Source organism: Varanus komodoensis, unplaced genomic scaffold (assembly GCF_004798865.1).
Source record: "Varanus komodoensis strain SLA01 unplaced genomic scaffold, ASM479886v1 scaffold42, whole genome shotgun sequence".
In the NCBI taxonomy this organism is placed as follows: Eukaryota; Metazoa; Chordata; class Lepidosauria; order Squamata; family Varanidae; genus Varanus; species Varanus komodoensis.
In genome coordinates this window covers 914,435-931,127 of record NW_025335972.1, presented here as the reverse complement: position 1 = coordinate 931,127, position 16,693 = coordinate 914,435, and positions in this window count along the sequence as shown.

Here is a 16,693-nt window from a genome sequence, read left to right as displayed (position 1 = left end):
AATTTTGGAAAGTGTTGTAGGTGCTTTCATAAAATGGCTGTTGTGGAAGGAATGGCTACCATAAAGCAAAAATTCCCAAAAGACAAACTGGTGAAATTATAAGAAAAACAACTTGACTGAGAAGCTTAGTACAAGGGAGAAGTGGAGTCTGAACTGCAAAACACAAAGCCAATCTTTTGAGCTATTCTCAAATTGATGTGAGTCAAAAACAAATTACTGAATACAAGGCAGAGGTGGAGCTCCAAATGCCAAATCATTCATTTCTCCCTTCAAAACTCACCCATTTCACAGAAGACTAATTGGTAATGCTTAGATACATACCATGCATATACACAAACCCAGGCAAAACACACTATGCTGAAATCAGCATCCCCATGCCCACAAAACAGATAGCACAGGCAACACCCCCTTTGTTCCATGCCATTTGCTCTAGTCCTCCAACATGCCCTCTGCTGTAGCTTCTTTTTTTAGTGGGGCGGCCTACTTCAAAAGGAATCACTGGCTGCAGCCATCCACAGTCTTATTTTTTAAGGATGCTCTGAGGCCCAGAGGCAATATATGAAATTATGAAGACACTTGAGGATATCACCTCACTTTGCAGCATGTCAGCCACATTGTTAATTAACCCTAAAATTAAAAAATACTATACAATTCAAGAAGAGCAGAAATGCCCATGGACATCACATTGGAGATAGCAGCAAAACAGGAAGTTTCAGCATGTGCAGGTTTTCCCATCACAGATTTACACACACACACACACACACACACACACACATTCTGCTGTGGAACTCTTGAGTATTGCAGTGGATTGTTGTGTTTTTTCTGGTACACAGAATTCATATGAAACACTGACAAGACCTAGTGGATCTCAGTGGCCATGCATGAAGTTAGGCCTGCTCTATGTATGTAGCAGAATGGATGGCAGGTTGAATCTGGTGGTAGAATAAACTTTGGGGCCTTCCAGACAAAGCTTTCAATGTGCTAATGGGGGTAGTAGGCAGTTGTTGTCATCCACTTACAACCCTCCTGTGTTTTCCCACCATTTTCTGTATTTTGTTACTGATGAAAATTTGTTAAGGGATAAAAGATGGAATGGTTGTGCAGTGTTTTCAAATTGTTAGTGCTTGGAGCTGTCCATCTGGAAACACATGTTAATCACTTCAGATTGCACATGGAGTTGCTATTTTTATGGTCCTGTGAAAATAATGTCATCAAGAACAAAGGGTTTAAGTTCTATTGTAGTCTCTTTGCTTCTGAGCTGGTTTTCTGTTTGCTGGCCCTCCCTTTTTATTAATCACAAAGCATTCAAAATGTGATTTCCTTCCATTTCAATATGATGTGGTACAGTCTGTTTCACCACCTCAGAATTCTAAATACCTTGCTTCCAGAAGAGTTCTTCTGGCACAAAAAACACATTTATTTTGCTTTCAGATTATACACAAAGGTGTTGTGGTAACTAGTGCAGCCTTTCCAAACCTAGTGCTCTCCAGATGTTTTTGGTCTGCATTTTCTGTAGCCAGTGGGAAGGGATCCTTGGAACTGGTTCAAAACACCTGGTGGGCACCAGAATGGAGGAAGGTTGAGGTAATACTTTCCATCCTGTGGATATGAAAAGAAGGAATGACTTTTTTTGAAGATGGTTCTTGCCATGAATGTTTTTTATAAGTAATTTTTATTATGAATTGCAGTTTTAAAATTAGGTGTTAATTAATCCAAGCAATTTACATGATGAAAATTAACCAAAACAATTTATATGATTAAGAGCTGCAGATTTAGAATTCATACAAACTGGAGGCATGTTTAATCTTTATTGTTTGGTTTTGATGCTGGTAGAGGTGCAGTGATAGAAACACAGAAACAAAAAGCACATTTGTTTAGTTAATGATTAGGATTTTGTATGTTGTGTTTAGAGATGCTTATAATCTGAAGCTCTGTGTGTGTATGTGTATATACACATTTTGCTGAAGTTGAGGTAGTCAGGATGTCCATGTTAATAAATATTTATATAGGTCAAGTTAAATAGCAGGCATTGCTGTTTCACCATATATTCTTTCTGCCTGTTTTTGCTCATCTTAGAGAGTGGAAATCTCCACTGGTAAAGATGGGAAAAAACAAATTCTTTTGACATCCGGGTGATCTGCCTTTATACATCATCTATCTCTCTGTCTTTTTCTCCCCTCTCTTATATAGGGCAGATGGTTTACCCCGATGTAGTTCTCTTCATTGAGACTTTGTTGGCATGTCAAGCTGTGCAGGAGCTGCCTCTGCTTCCATCTCCTCCTCCTCCTCCTCCTCGTGCGTGTGCGCGCGCGTGCATGTGTAGGGGGGGTTCCTTGGAATAGTACAGCCCAGACTGAAGGTAGAAAAGAGAGAATTGCTCTTCACCTGCTTAACAGACAAGGTTCACCATTACCCGGAAGTTCTTCCTTGTAAGGAGGTGGGGGTCTTTTCTCCCTTGATGCAGTGAGCATCCCCCCCACCTCTTCTCCGCTTCCATGGGGTTTGTTTGAAAGGAGACCACAGAGATGGCGAGATGCGTCTCCCATGGCACTAAACCCAGACCCTGAAATATTGGGTAAGAAGGGGTGATAGAAGGATTAATTTATTTTTGTAGATGTGGGTGGTAATAAGGGAGAGCGTAAGAAGAAGAGGAGGGGGTTTGGGCGGCTTTTGTGCATGTGACTACAGTATGTCTGGATGAATCTCCGTGCTGAACACTGTTAGAGTGGTGGTTGTTGGAGTAGAAAATGGATCCAGCCAGGGATTTGTGTTCTGATCCAAAGTACTAATACTTGAAATTTGACTTCTTTGAAGTCAATTGGACTTAATTCCTAGAAAATATGCGTAGCCATGAGGTATCAGTTAGGTTTTTTGGTTGGGGAGTGGGGGTAAATAAAAACCTCTAGGGTTTCATCAGAGAGCAGTGTTTGGCGTTGGAAAGACAGGTGTGTATGGGTTAGGGTGGATGGAATTTCTTTATAGGGTAAATTGTGTGTGTAAATATGATGAGGCAGGGAAAAATAACAGTGCTGCTATTTTATACTGATACTGTGTGTGTGTGTGTGGGGGAAGTAAGCAGAGTATCATGTGTGAGTTTAAAGCTGTGTATAGAATTCCAATGAACAAGATAGGGAATCAGAAGGAAGTTTCCTTTTCTTTAAATTATTTGTGCCATTGTTCTAAATGTTCCATAATGTCCCATTCACCACCTTTTGTTTTCCTTTATTATTTTTCTTTTTCTTTTTGTTTGTGTTTTTGTTACTGTTTGCACCAACCCTGGTGTGATGTGGTATCAACCTCATTCTGCAGGATTTTTAAAAAACCTTTGTGCGTGGCTGTGTAGTTCCTCCTCCCCGAGGAATTTTACAGATTGGACTCATCAGTGGGCTTTTCCCTAGAAAAGGGAGAGATCACATATGTGGAAGATATTTATTTTAAAGTAAGTGTGGTTACAGTCCTAAATAGACTTATTAGGAAGTAAGCTCTGTTGGACACAGAGGGACTTACTTCTGAGTAAGCATGCCTAGGATTACACTCTTGAAATAATTTAGCTTTGTTGCTGAAAAATCTGAGGAGGAGAGAAGAGGGATATGATCACTTCTGTCTGCAGAATCTCTCTGTAGTTGATCTCCAGAATTAAATGTGTAGTCCCTTCAGTTTCTTTTGATGAATGTCTATTAATTGCTGTTTAGACTCATTATTTGTAGTGGCATGTGTGTTCTGTGATTTATATCACACCACTGTGAAATATTTTGACATCTAGGTGTCTTCAGTGAAATGATTATCACATCATGCTGGAGACAAATATATTGGTGGATGGTTCCTGTGTGCATTCATTTTGGATAAAAAGGTATCAGCTAAGCAAACTTAGCTTTCCTAGTTTAATTGCTTGGCTTAAGACAGAAAAGAAGGCATTTAAATATATCCTGCAGCCATCAAAGTTCCTAGTTTAGTTTTTGTTGTCGTTAGTGAAGTTAGACTTGGGTGCTGAACTGCAGATGCTGGTATCTGGGTCATGAAAGCAGATTGAAATCCCTTGGAATTTTGGCTGCTTCGTACCCTTTTGCTTCAGAAAGGTATACAATGTATAGTCCAGTTTGCTCTTGTGGTTTCAGCAGTGTAGAGGAACCACAGGTAGACTCTGAATCACCATTAGGAGTGGCAGTGGGGTCCCTCAGAAAAGGAATGAAGCAATTTGTTTTACTACAGCAGAACTTAAATGAAATGGGGGAAATATGATACTTCATTGTAATTGTTTGTGTTCACAAGGTTCTGGTGGCTTGGTGTTTTGCAAAATCCTGTGATAGATCTCTGCCAGTCATGAGGAATACTTCTCCGTTGGTCACAAGTATCTTTTCTGTAGCCACGGTCTGCAAGTATGAGGAAATATTAATTCAGGGATTTTTAGAACTCAGAAACAGTTCAGATTATTTTTAGACTACTGTTGAAATGCTCAGTTTAAATAAAAGTCATGGACTGTTCTAAAATCCTTCTTTTAAAGTTAGTCAACTGCTATGTGTACATATCCATCCAGAGCACAACAGACAGTTAAGACTTGTAGCTGAACCCAATTGCTGCTTTTGGCTAAAGGCCAGCATTCCTTGCAAGAGATAGGGTCCTTTACTGAAAGTTTCAAACATTGGAGGCCATGCATTTTTGGTAGAGTTTACAGCAATTATATCTAGCTTGGTATCTTAATACAGCTCCTCAATTTCCTTGTGGATTACTTTCTAAACACTGGAAGTAATTGAAAACTCCCACAGAAAAGCAGCTATCTGGTAACGCAGGTAGAGTAGAACTCCACTGTCAGTCTTGTTGAGCTGTGGCTTCAATTCTGTTTAAACCTTAAGAGAACTGTTCTTTTGTTTAATTATAAGTCATTAGTAACACTCTAATCTGGTCTTGTCCAAACTGGTGTGATCAAGATATGCTTACACTACAACTTCATCACCCCATCCAGTGCTATCAGCTGGAGGGCAGTAGGTTAGGGAAGGCTGTTCTAATCCTATAGACCCCATATCTCTCTCCAAGTGAGGTGTCATCTCTTAGGAGGCAGAGACAGTTCCTGGCTTATCTTTGATTGTAGGATTGCAAATTTTGTGCCTTGTTTCTTGTATTAATTTTTGGATAATTGGAATTATGCTTTTAATTTTGTTTGCAGTCGTTTTGGCTTTCCCAGTAGTCTTTCACAGCATGGTTTGCATCCATATTTTTTGTTTGTTGGTCTTCTGAAATGTAATAATAATAATAATAATAATAATAATAATAGTAAGTATGAGGAATCCTAGCAGTTTTCGTGTTGTCCAAAATATTTTGGGGATGGAGTAGGGAGAAGGATTCTTGAGTTAGGAAGATAAGGAGTTTATAAAGATGTGGAATGGAGCATTGGAAGGATGCATTTTTGGTAATGTTATAAGCAATTATATCTAATCTAGTACTTTATGTAACTTTTGAGTTTTGTGAATGAGGTGATTAGACATGAAGGATGGAATCCTGTTTTTGTTTCTTTCAGCTGACAGCATACTTAGAACAAAAATTACTTTTAAGTCAGGGCTCCTGAACTTATCTTATTCCTCTGCCTCTAGCTAAAATATGTGACTTTAACATAACTGCAGTGCTGGTATGTTTGTTTACCCATCACAGTGAATAAATGCTCTGTCCTCATTAAGTTCTATATCTACTCTCCTGGCCCAAATGCACCATACAACTTTTTTCTGGTTTGCAGGTAAATGTTTACCCAACCCTGAGTATAGCAAACACAATAGGGTACATAGTTCTTTGGTAGGTGATAAGCTATGAAGTCACAGCTGTTCCGACTTCTAAGAGTGACATACATTTTAAATGTTAATATTTTTCTTCATCTATGAGGACAAGAGATTCCCTTGATGTTTTTGAAGTGTATGTTGCATTAAGCAGTTGGCGTACTTGCAGATGGTACAAAATAATTTCTGACTATCTTGCTCATATCAAGTTTTCCCAATGATGGCTTTAAAGAGGAGCACTTGGGAAGACTGGCTTTTTGTGTAGTGGAGAAAATACTTTATATTTCACAAAACAGGCTGATTAAACAGTTAAAATTAGGAGTAAAAAAATCTATGGTTTCATGCCTTTCTTTAGTCATAAAGATAAATAGTATGTAGTTTTCTTACATTTTTTCATTGTTGAAAGTGCATTATATATTATTATTATTACAGAAATCCTTCATCTAATAAGGTTACTAGTAATTATATTTATATTAAAGATTAAGGGTTGAGGTTGAGAGAAAATGGCTTATCAACAGCCACCCATTGAGTTCACAGCTGACATTCTTAGTTCCTGAATTTTAACTAAGCAACCTTCATTCATGTTCAACTGCTTAGTTAACATGTAGAAAGGTGGTTTAAGCTCAAATTACTTTTTGACTTAGCCAGAAATTAGATGTAACAAGTAGCTGTCAGTCAAAAATCCATCATGTGTCTGTGTTCATGACTTGTTGTAATTCAGTTGTGGAAATTATCCAATGCTTGTGAGCCAGCTCTTTTTAACTTTATAGTTGTACTATTTGTTAATAACACTCTGTCTTCTACTCTGTTAGTAGAATGCAGCCTCTTCCATCTATGGATGTCATTTGGAAATGAAGTTTAGTATTAGCTTGGACTATTTAATATTTATAGACCAACAAGTGACTGCTGGTTCCTCATTGTAGCATATGTGGGATGTACTGAAAGGCATCATCACACTTGGTTTTATGTTTTTATTCCTGTGTGGAAAGTGCATTGTTTGCTAGAGCAATCAAGTAACATAAGTATGACCTATAATAGTAGCCTTCTCTGTACTAGCCTGTGTTGTGATGAATAAAGTTCAGGAAAAGGAGGTGAGGCTGCAGTAAAGTGGGAATGAGCAAGAAAGATGTTCTGTTTCAGATCTGTATATACAGTGCAAGGACCAGATCAGCTAAGCAGTTATACAGTCAACTTTAACTGCCCTCTTGAGGGGAAGGCAAGCTTAGTCTTACAGATGAGGGTGGGGGATTCCTTTCTGACTCAGGATATGTAACTGTTGTATTGCATGTTATATCTTAAAAGCATGAATAAGAGTCAGGCTATACTTTCCCTTAGTCTGTTCTATTACTTTTTGTCTGATTGATTAATGTGGGTTTTGTAGATTGTAACCCTGCCTGAGCCTCTGAGATTGGGCTGACTAAAAGTAACTTCAAAACCCCCTAAATATTCCCAGCATGCCCTTGATCTTCCTTTGTTTTTTGAAGCAGCATGGCAAGCAAACAAAGCAGCAGATTAAAAAAAAACTAACCTTTTTTTAACTAGGGGTTGTATGTACAAGCTGGGGCTTCCTTGCAGTTAAGAGCCATCATGGGAATGTTGCAGGCTCAGCTGGCTTTTGTCCTCAAGGGTGAACTGTTGATCACATGTCATATGTCTGCACATGTTAGCATATGCTCTTAAGTATACCATCTTTGCAAATGACCTTGGCAGGAGAACTGCACCTGTGAATTCACATTTTTTCAGATATCTTTTAGATGGTACATATCTTAATAAAGAGTAGGCTAATTGTTAAGACTAATTTTCTTAGCATATTTCAATTGAGAATTTCTTTTATTCCTTTGATTATGTAAAGGGAGCTGAGCCAGATCAGGTAGGTATTGATACAATTTTGCTAGCACCTTTGCGATAATGTTCTACTGTCTTATGACTAGAAATGGCTTCTTGCTCTTCAGTAGTATGGCAAAGTTCACACAGATACTACACTCTGTGGTGAGAGATTTTGTAAAAAGATCTTTGAAAGCCCAACTATATAGTAACTTAGTGGATTAGTTCTAGGTATATGGCTAGTGAGACAAAGAATTCTAAACTTTTGCTGAAGCAAAACTTTGTTTTGCAAAAACCGTTCTGATTCTTTAAAACACAGTCTGTTCTTCTATGTTTTTAATCAGTTTACCTGGGGCAGGAGTAGTCTGTAATTTCCTGGACCTTTTAAAAACAGGTGTTTCATTGGTCATCTTCCAGTTCAAATATGTAACTTAGGAAGATGCTACATACTTTTGTTAAAAGATCGATAATTTTATACTTGTGTTTTTTCAACTATCAGGTGAATGTCATTCAGCTTTAGTAGTTGTCTGTTTTGAATTTGTCAGTTAGTTCTAAAACTCCAGCCTTTGTCAACTCTGTTTAACTAATTAAAAGACTGTATAAACAATCCTTCATTTTTAGATTCTAGCACAATTAATATAACTGTACATAATCTATAAATGTAACATAGAATTTAAAAAGCATTTGAGAAGCAGCCAGTGGTATCTGAGATAGTTCTTTGTTGTATTCCTCCCAAACAGTAATTTAGGTAAATCTCCCAACATTTTGTGTGGTAAAGATAGACAAAAACAGTTTCCCTGTCCACCTACAGTATTCCTTTTTATAGAGTTATAAAGTATTTCTATTACTTCTGTCTGGTTTCAAGCTTCCAATGGGCTCTGGAATGCAGTTTTATTCCTTCTTTGCATATTCTGTCTATTTTCAGCTTGTATTTCTTTTGGCAGAATTTGTGCTCTCTCTCAATATCTTATTTGGATGAGATTTAACTTTTTTTTAAAGAGCAGTTCTACTTGTCTTTTAATGTTTTCTTGTTGCAGCTGTTTAACCACATTGGCATCCTTTTGGAGTCATTCTATTTTTTTCTTATTTGTGGTATACGTTTCATCTGAGTTTTTACAGTTGCTAAAATAAAGTGCTTTGAAGTGACCCTTTTAATTCTTCTTTTGAGCTATCCCCACTGCTGAAATTAAATTACTTGGCATTTCTTCACCCAATATATGCTGAATTTGACAAAATTATGGCTATGTTTTCAAGGAGTTTGACAACTTTTACATTTTGTACCAGCTCCTAAGCACCACATAAGGTTAAACAAAGGGTGAGATCCCTTGTCAGCTTTCTGACATACATTTTAAGGCACAGTTATTTATTGTATCTAGAAATGTTGTCTTTGGCATGACCTGAATTTATGCTTAACCAGTGATACTGAAAAATAGTTAGCAATTATTATAATTATATTATTTTCTAATAATGGGCTTCTTTACATGAGGCATTTATAATGCATTTGTGATTCATATTTTACACAAGTTTGTGGGGCCTTTTCACTGTGTTCATTATTCTCCACTGCCTTTCCCATGCTTTCCAGCCTTTTTTGCAGGGGTTTTTTAAGAGCTAGGAAAGTCAGCTATTATAATTCAAATAGTGACAAACTAGAACAAAATCCTTGTGAAAAGTAGGAAATTCATTATGCTTTAGCTATGCTACAGTGCCACCTTGTAGTTGATTAATGGAATACAGATAAAGGTAGAGAATACAACACCAGGAAAAAAATATGTGTAAAGAAAATGGAAAGAAAGCTCAATAAAGCAGGGAGCTATTTGCTCCCCCCCCCCATTTCAAGTTTACTACCATAGGTTTGTTGGATTGGCAAAATTGTATCTCCAGAACTATGTTATTACTAAATCTTGTTTTTTTGACAGTTCTGTGGATCAATTTGTTTTCCATATTATTTGTAACTCGCTCCCCAGTTGGTTCTCTGTTCATCTAACAGATGAGTGGGTTCCTGTCACATCTTCTCTCCATTTGCAGCCCACCATATCCATGTTTCTCTTAGCCCTCAGAAACAGATTTGTGGGGGAGAGTGGAGCAGTAGGGGCCTTGAACATAGGAAGCTGCTGTTTATTAAATGCCTCTAAACTGGTAATATGGAAGCGACAGCCTTGAATTTTTAACAGTTGAACAGGGATGTCATGGAAAGGACATTTTGGAGGGCTTTCATTCATAGGGTTGCCATAAGTTGGAGACAATAGCACATAACAACAAACTGGTTGACACTGAGTGGCAATTGCCATCCAGGGTTTCAAGCAGCATATTTTTCATCCCAACTGAAAATGCTGGAGATTACGCCTCTCCTACAGCTCTTTCCTGTAGAGTCTACAGTGTAGACAAAAGCAGTATTTGTTAAATTGTGTGTGTAATCAACAATCAGGTGAACGTATTACAGATTTGAAACTAAGTAAAGTGAGGGGAATGACAGTAAGCTAATTCATTTGATCTGTAAATTCATTTTATATCATATGTGAAGAAGGTTCTTAGAGACCCAGTCTCCTGATGACTTCCCACAGAAAGCATGTTCTATTTCACTGCCTGCTTAGAACCTTCTCTACTGATTTTACATTCCAATAGAACTGTTTCTTATGGAGTATCACTGTTCTAGCAGATTGATATATGTATGGCATTTCTCTCTTTTTTTAAATACTAGGTACTCTCAGGTTGCTAGTATGTATGTGCCTAATTTTTGAGTATTCCCACTTAGTTTTTGACTCTTTCTCAGTTTCTGAGTAATTATAGTTAGCTTGCAGCTTATCTTGGATTTGAAGACACAGAACACATTCACAGGGGATGTCTTCCTGAATCAAAGCTCCTTAGCACTTGTCTCTCCCATCCCCTAAAGCTAATTTAAAAGCTGCTTGGGGTTTTTTTAAAGCAAGTATTGCATCTCCAAAAATGTTTGATACCATAACTCAGCCCTTCATATTGTAAGAACAGATTAGAAATTATGAAATTCCTGGAAAAGAATATTTTTGGTTCTTAATTTATATATATTCCAATTTCATGTAGACCTGACCTTCCTCACTCCTCCCCCTCTTTACACACACACACACAGCTAAAAATTTGATCAAAATGAATCTAGATGGGGGCCAATTTTGTCACCCCCAAATGTGAGATAACTCAATTGTGTGTTTATTTCCTTTCCTAATTAAAACCAATATTCAAAAATTACCTTCCTTCAGGTTACCATTTAACAAGAATTTCATTTTGTGTTGAAAAAGATGTTCAGGAGTACTGCATGGTATTTTTTTAATGGATGTGCTCTGATAATAGCTTCCTAGAAACTTCCTCATGGTCATCTCAAGTTGTCGGTATGCAGACAGATAAGGTCCTAGCCTTTTTTTCCTTGCTTTAAAAATGTCATAAAGTTTTACTATAGGGTTAAAACAGGGTGATCCATCTTTTTGTACCTCAAGGGCCTCATGAGGACCTCGATGTGGAATGCAGGGTTGAATGAATGAATGCAGCACAATGAATTAAATTTCCATATCTTAAATTAAAGTGTTTGCAATATATGCATTTAATTTAGTATACACAATTAATATATTAACCATTAAACAAGAGAGAATTAATTTGAATATGATTTTAGGACTAATTGAATGAAAAAGAATGCTTTTTGAACCTGTGATCGCTGCAAAGATCTTAAGCAGTTCCTTCCACGACCACAGCACAAGCACAATGATGCTCCTGTGGCGTGGCCCATCCCTTTCTTCCCTGTTTCTCTCACCCAGGAACCCTTCTATGTGACCCGCCAGGATCCTTCTTCCTCTTGGAATTGGTGCACTTAGCTTCTTGTACTTGAGCTGATGAACTCTCCCTAGCACAGGGCCTCTTGAGCCTCAGGAAGGCAGTGGGGCAAGATGGTGGCCTCACAAGAACTTGCCACAAAATCATGCCTATGCCATCATTGGGATCTGAACTGGTGAGAGAAAAGGCAGGTTGCTCACTTGAAACTGTCGTTGTTCACTTGAAACTGTCGTTCTTCGAGTGGCCATCTGTGCATTCACACATATGGGTGTGCTGCGCCTGCACAGTGCCTATGGCCGGAAAGATTCAAAAGCTTAACAGTTTTGGCAGGAACTCTGTACCCGTCCCCCCCATGGTATAAAAGGGCGGAGTGCCCACTATTTCCTCAGTCTACTGGAGACTGATTGTTCACCCCCTCGCGGGAACGAGAGATATTGCAGGAAACCTGCTGAACTGTATAGAGAGAAAGCACTAATGGGACTGGTATCAAGAAAGAAATGGTACTGTATAAAACCATTCACCGACACCAAGCGGGGCCGGTGGGTGGGTTGTGTGAATGCACAGATGGCCACTTGAACAACAACAGTTACAGGTGAGCAACCTGCCTTTCTTCATCATGGCCTCTGTCCATCACACATATGGGTAATTAGCAAGCTTACGAGACCCAGAGACGGGCGGTGTCGTCATTGAAGGAAAGAAGAAAGGACTGCCCGACCAAAGGAGCAGTCGTGTCTGGCATGCACATCAAGGTGGTAATGCCTTGCAAAGGTGCAAGGAGTACTCCAAGTGGCAGCCTTGTAATGTCCTGGATCGGAATGCCAACGGCAAAAGCAGAGGAGGCAGCTACTGCCCTCATGGAATACCCGCTGGGCATGACAGGTAAGTCAAGCTTGGCAAGCTGATACACTAGCTCGATGGTCTGTACGATCCACTTTGAAAGTGTCTGCAAACCAACAGGGGAGCCCTTATCATAGTTCGAGTATTTAACAAAGAGGTGGTTAGATTTACGGAAAGACTCTGTGTGAGACCGGTAGAAGGCAAGGCAGCGATGAACATCGAGAGAATGCAACGACCGTTCAATTGGTGTAGCAGGCATAGGGAAAAAGGCCGGTAAGACATTGTCCTGGTTAATATGGAAAGGAGACACAACCTTGGGTAAGAAGGCTGGATCAGTGTGCAGGACGACTTTCTCCTTATGAAAGTTCAGGTAAGGAGGATCTATCCTAAGTGCGCAGAGTTCACTATCCCTTCTGGCAGACGTCACCACGATGAGAAAGGCAGTCTTTGAAGACAAGAGGCGTAAGTCAGTAGTTGCCAGGGGCTCGAAAGGAGCTCGGGTGAGTGCCTGGAGAACAACCGAGAGGCTCCAGGTAGGAATAACTGGACAAAGTGGTGGTTGAAGGTTCTGTAAACCCTTGAGGAATTGACGTATGAGGGTATGAGAAGAAATCAAAGAAGTGGTAAAACTGTTGGATTCAGCAAGGAAAGTGAAGCGTTTCCATTTGGCTGCATAAGACTGATGAGTTGCAGGTCTTAAGGCAGACTGGAGAATAAATTGAATATTGGGATCGAGAGTGCACAGATTCTATGAGAAGTCTATCGGAATCGAGGAAATGGAAACTATCTGAATAGTGATTGACAAGTGGAAGAGTCCCTGAATCCGCCGGTACTGAATGGACCCCGTGGTTCATTGAATGAGCCAGGCAGTTAGACTGAGTGAGGCAAGATCCGGGTGACGAACAGCTCCTTCCTGTTGAGTTATTAGATGAGGTATGAGGGGCAGGCGGAGAAAGGCACTGCCGGATAGGTGGAAAAGAGTAGGGAACAATGGTTGATGGGGCAACCAGGGGGTGATCAGGATTCCCGTGGCACCGACGTAGACGATCTTGGCTAGGACCAAGGGATCATGAGAGCGTCTCCTGTGAATCCCGGGCCAATGCCGGCACGGGAGCAGAACATCCTGCACACCTTGTACGTGTGGGTGGCGAACAGGTCTATGTCTGGAGGGCCCAAGGTCTGAAAGAAGTGATGGCAAGTTGGAGGATCCAGTTCCCATTTGTGAGTTGTTGACATCTGCCTGCTGAGGGCGTTGGTCTCCTCGTTGTCGGTACCGGCCAGGTGAACCGCAAGGAGGATTATCTCCCTTGGGATGCACCAGTCCCACAGTTGCATCACCAGGTGGGGCAGGGGGGCGGGCTTCATCCTGCCTTGTTTGTTTATATAGAATACAGTGACATTGTCAGAAGCAACTTACACAATGTGTTGCTGGAGAGTGTCCTCGAATGATCGAAGGGCTTTGAAGACCGCCAGGAGTTTGAGGTGATTGATGTGTCTGGCAGACCCCTGGTGATCCCAGGTGCCCTGTGTATGGAGGCTGGCACATAGGGCTCCCCACCAGGTAAGGGAAACATCAGTAAACAGAGTCAGGGTCGGGTGAGGTGGATGAAACGGGATGCCTACAGCCAGATTGTGGCACATAGTCCACCACGATGGAGGTTGGAAGGTGGAGGAGATGGTGAGGCGAGTCTCACTGGGGCTGAAACAGTCTGTTGCACCACAACTGGAATGGTCTCATCCGTAGCCTGGCGTGGGGAACTGTAGCGACTGTAGAGGCCATGTGGCCGAGAAGTTTCTGCACCGAGAGTGCTGGCCATGTGGATTCGACAGATCGATGAATATAGATTGTCTTGCCAACTCTGTGGGAGAAAAGCTCTCAGCAGCATGGAATTGAGACGGGTTATAATGAAGTCGATGACCTGTGAGGGAACAAGGCACGACTTCTCATGGTTAATGCATAGTCCCAACTTGTCCAAGAGGGTACAAGTAGTTTGAGTGCTGACTGAAGGCCTTCCTTAGATGGGGAGACGATCAGCCAGTCATCCAGGTAGGGGTATACTTGAATCCCTTGGAGCCAAAGGTGTGCGCACACCGGGGCCATACATTTTATAAAAACCCGGGGGGCAGTAGCCAGTCCAAATGGCAAGACGTTGTACTCATACAGGTTGGAACTGACTGTGAACCGAAGAAGACGCTCGTGAGACGGGCGAATGGTAATGTGAAAAATAGGCATCTTTCAAGTCCAGAGAAGCGAACCAATCCTCTCTCCAACGGAAGGATATTTGGAGGGTAGTCATCCGAAATTTTGTGGTCTTGATGAACCTATTGATGCCACGTAGGCCCAGAATCGGACGAAGACCGCCATCACACTTACGGATAGTGAAATATGTTGAGTAGAATCCATGGAGCCCCTAGGAGCGTGAAAGCTGTGAAACTGCTCCTTTACGAAGAAGTTGCTGGACTTCATCAACGAGAACCGATAAGTAAGACTTAAATCGGATCAATTCATACCTGCGTCCATACTTGCCCTCCCGCCCTCTAAGATCGGCGGCAGAGGCCCTTCTCCGGGAATCCTCCGTGAAAGATATTAGGAGGGTAAGTGCCCGGAGGAGGGTCTTCTCTGCGGTGGCACCCCACTTATGGAATGCGCTCCCCAGAGAGGTCCGCCTGGCGCCGTCGTTATTTGTTTTTCGGTGCCAGGCCAAGACCTTTTTATTTAAACATTATTTTAATTGTTTATTTATTGGTTTTATTTATTGCCTGGATGTATCCAATTTTTATATTTTTGTATTGTTATTTGTTGGAAGCCGCCCTGAGGCTTATGCAAATGGGGCGGCATACAAGTTTCCCAAATAAAGAAATAATTCCCGGCAGGGGCATGGTATCGAACTCAATTCTGTATCCATGCTGTATGATGGATAAAACCCACTGATCAGAAGTGATGGACTCTCAGATGGGGAGTCGACTTTGCAGCTGATCCCCAAAGGGAAGAGGAGAAGGTGGGTTGAGGAGGAGAGGAGAGGTTCGCTTGTCCCATTAACGTTGATGTTTGTCGGAGTTGGGATGACAACGTTTCTGTTGGAAGCGTTGTTGTTGCTTCCGACGCTGTGGCCGGGGCTGGAACTGCTGATGGCCCACAGATTGCGAGTACAGCTGGTATCTGTAGTATGGGTGAGACCAAGACCACTTACAGCGCGATTGATTCGGGATTTCCATCTGGCGAGCTGTAACCCTCGACTCATGGATAGTCTTCCTCTTGTGATCCGTCTGCACGTTGAAAAGTCCTGAACTGTCAAAGGGTATCTCTTCAATCCGGCGTTTTGTCTCATCCGGAAAGTTGCAGTTCCGGAGCCAGACATGACGACGGAGGGCTACGGCACCAACAAGAGTGCTAGAATTGGAATTGACATGGTGTCTCACCATGGAAAGCTGCTGGACTGCCACCTGCATAGCCACTTTAATGAAGATTCTAGCCAAGTTTTTCTGCTGGTCTTGAAGAGAAGCTGTAATATTTTCTAACTTCTGCATAATAAAGTATTAGTATCGAGCCAGCATTGCCTCATAATTGGAAATGCGGAGGCCAAGTCTTGTAGTGGCATAGATCCAGCGAGCCAACATGTCGATCTCGCGGCCCTCTTTTTCGTGGGGGGTGGTGTGTCCCCTCGACTCACGTCCTTGGATGATGGAGGAGGAATGGAATATCCTGCTTACGAACTCGATACATGGCCTTGTATCATCACGAAGTGGGTTGAGGCTGATTAGGATAGTTCCACAGTTCCATCATTGCCTGGCGAAGAGTTGTAATAAGTGGCAAAAAGATGGCAGCCGACTGTTTACCTTTGACAATGTTGTAAAAATTTGTCAGTTTTGGGATCGAAGCGGTGCTGGGCCTCGATCTCAAGTGATCTCGTAAGCTTTGCCATCAGTTCCTCAGAGATTACATAGGGTTCCTCCGGTGAGCTGGGACCCTGTGTAGAAATTTATTTATTTATTTATTAGATTTATATCCTGCCTTTTTCCTACAAAGGGCTTAAGGCAGTTTACATCATTCTCCTCCTTCATCTTATCCCCACAACAACAACCCTGTGAGGTAGGTTGGGCTGAGAGTCTGTGACTGGCCCAAAGTCACCCAGTTGGCTCCATGGCTGAACAGGAACTAGAACCCAGATCGTATGAGCCCCAGTCCCATGCTCTTAACCACTACACCACACTGGCTCTCACCGCGTCTAGTGAGGTCGATGCCACTTCGGAGTCCCCCAAGTCCGAATCGTAGTGAGGCGGGAGACTAGAAAAAGAATCAATAGGTGAAGTGAGACGCCTGGACTGAGTCGCTCTCAAGATCGAAGGAGCATCTCTTGGTACCGGAGAGAGGGTACGATTGTGCACCAATGGGTAGTAACCGTAGGGGGGATAATCATCCCATGGCTCGCGATGAGATGGCCTATGTGGTAGCTGCACCCATTCTTCTGAGGGAT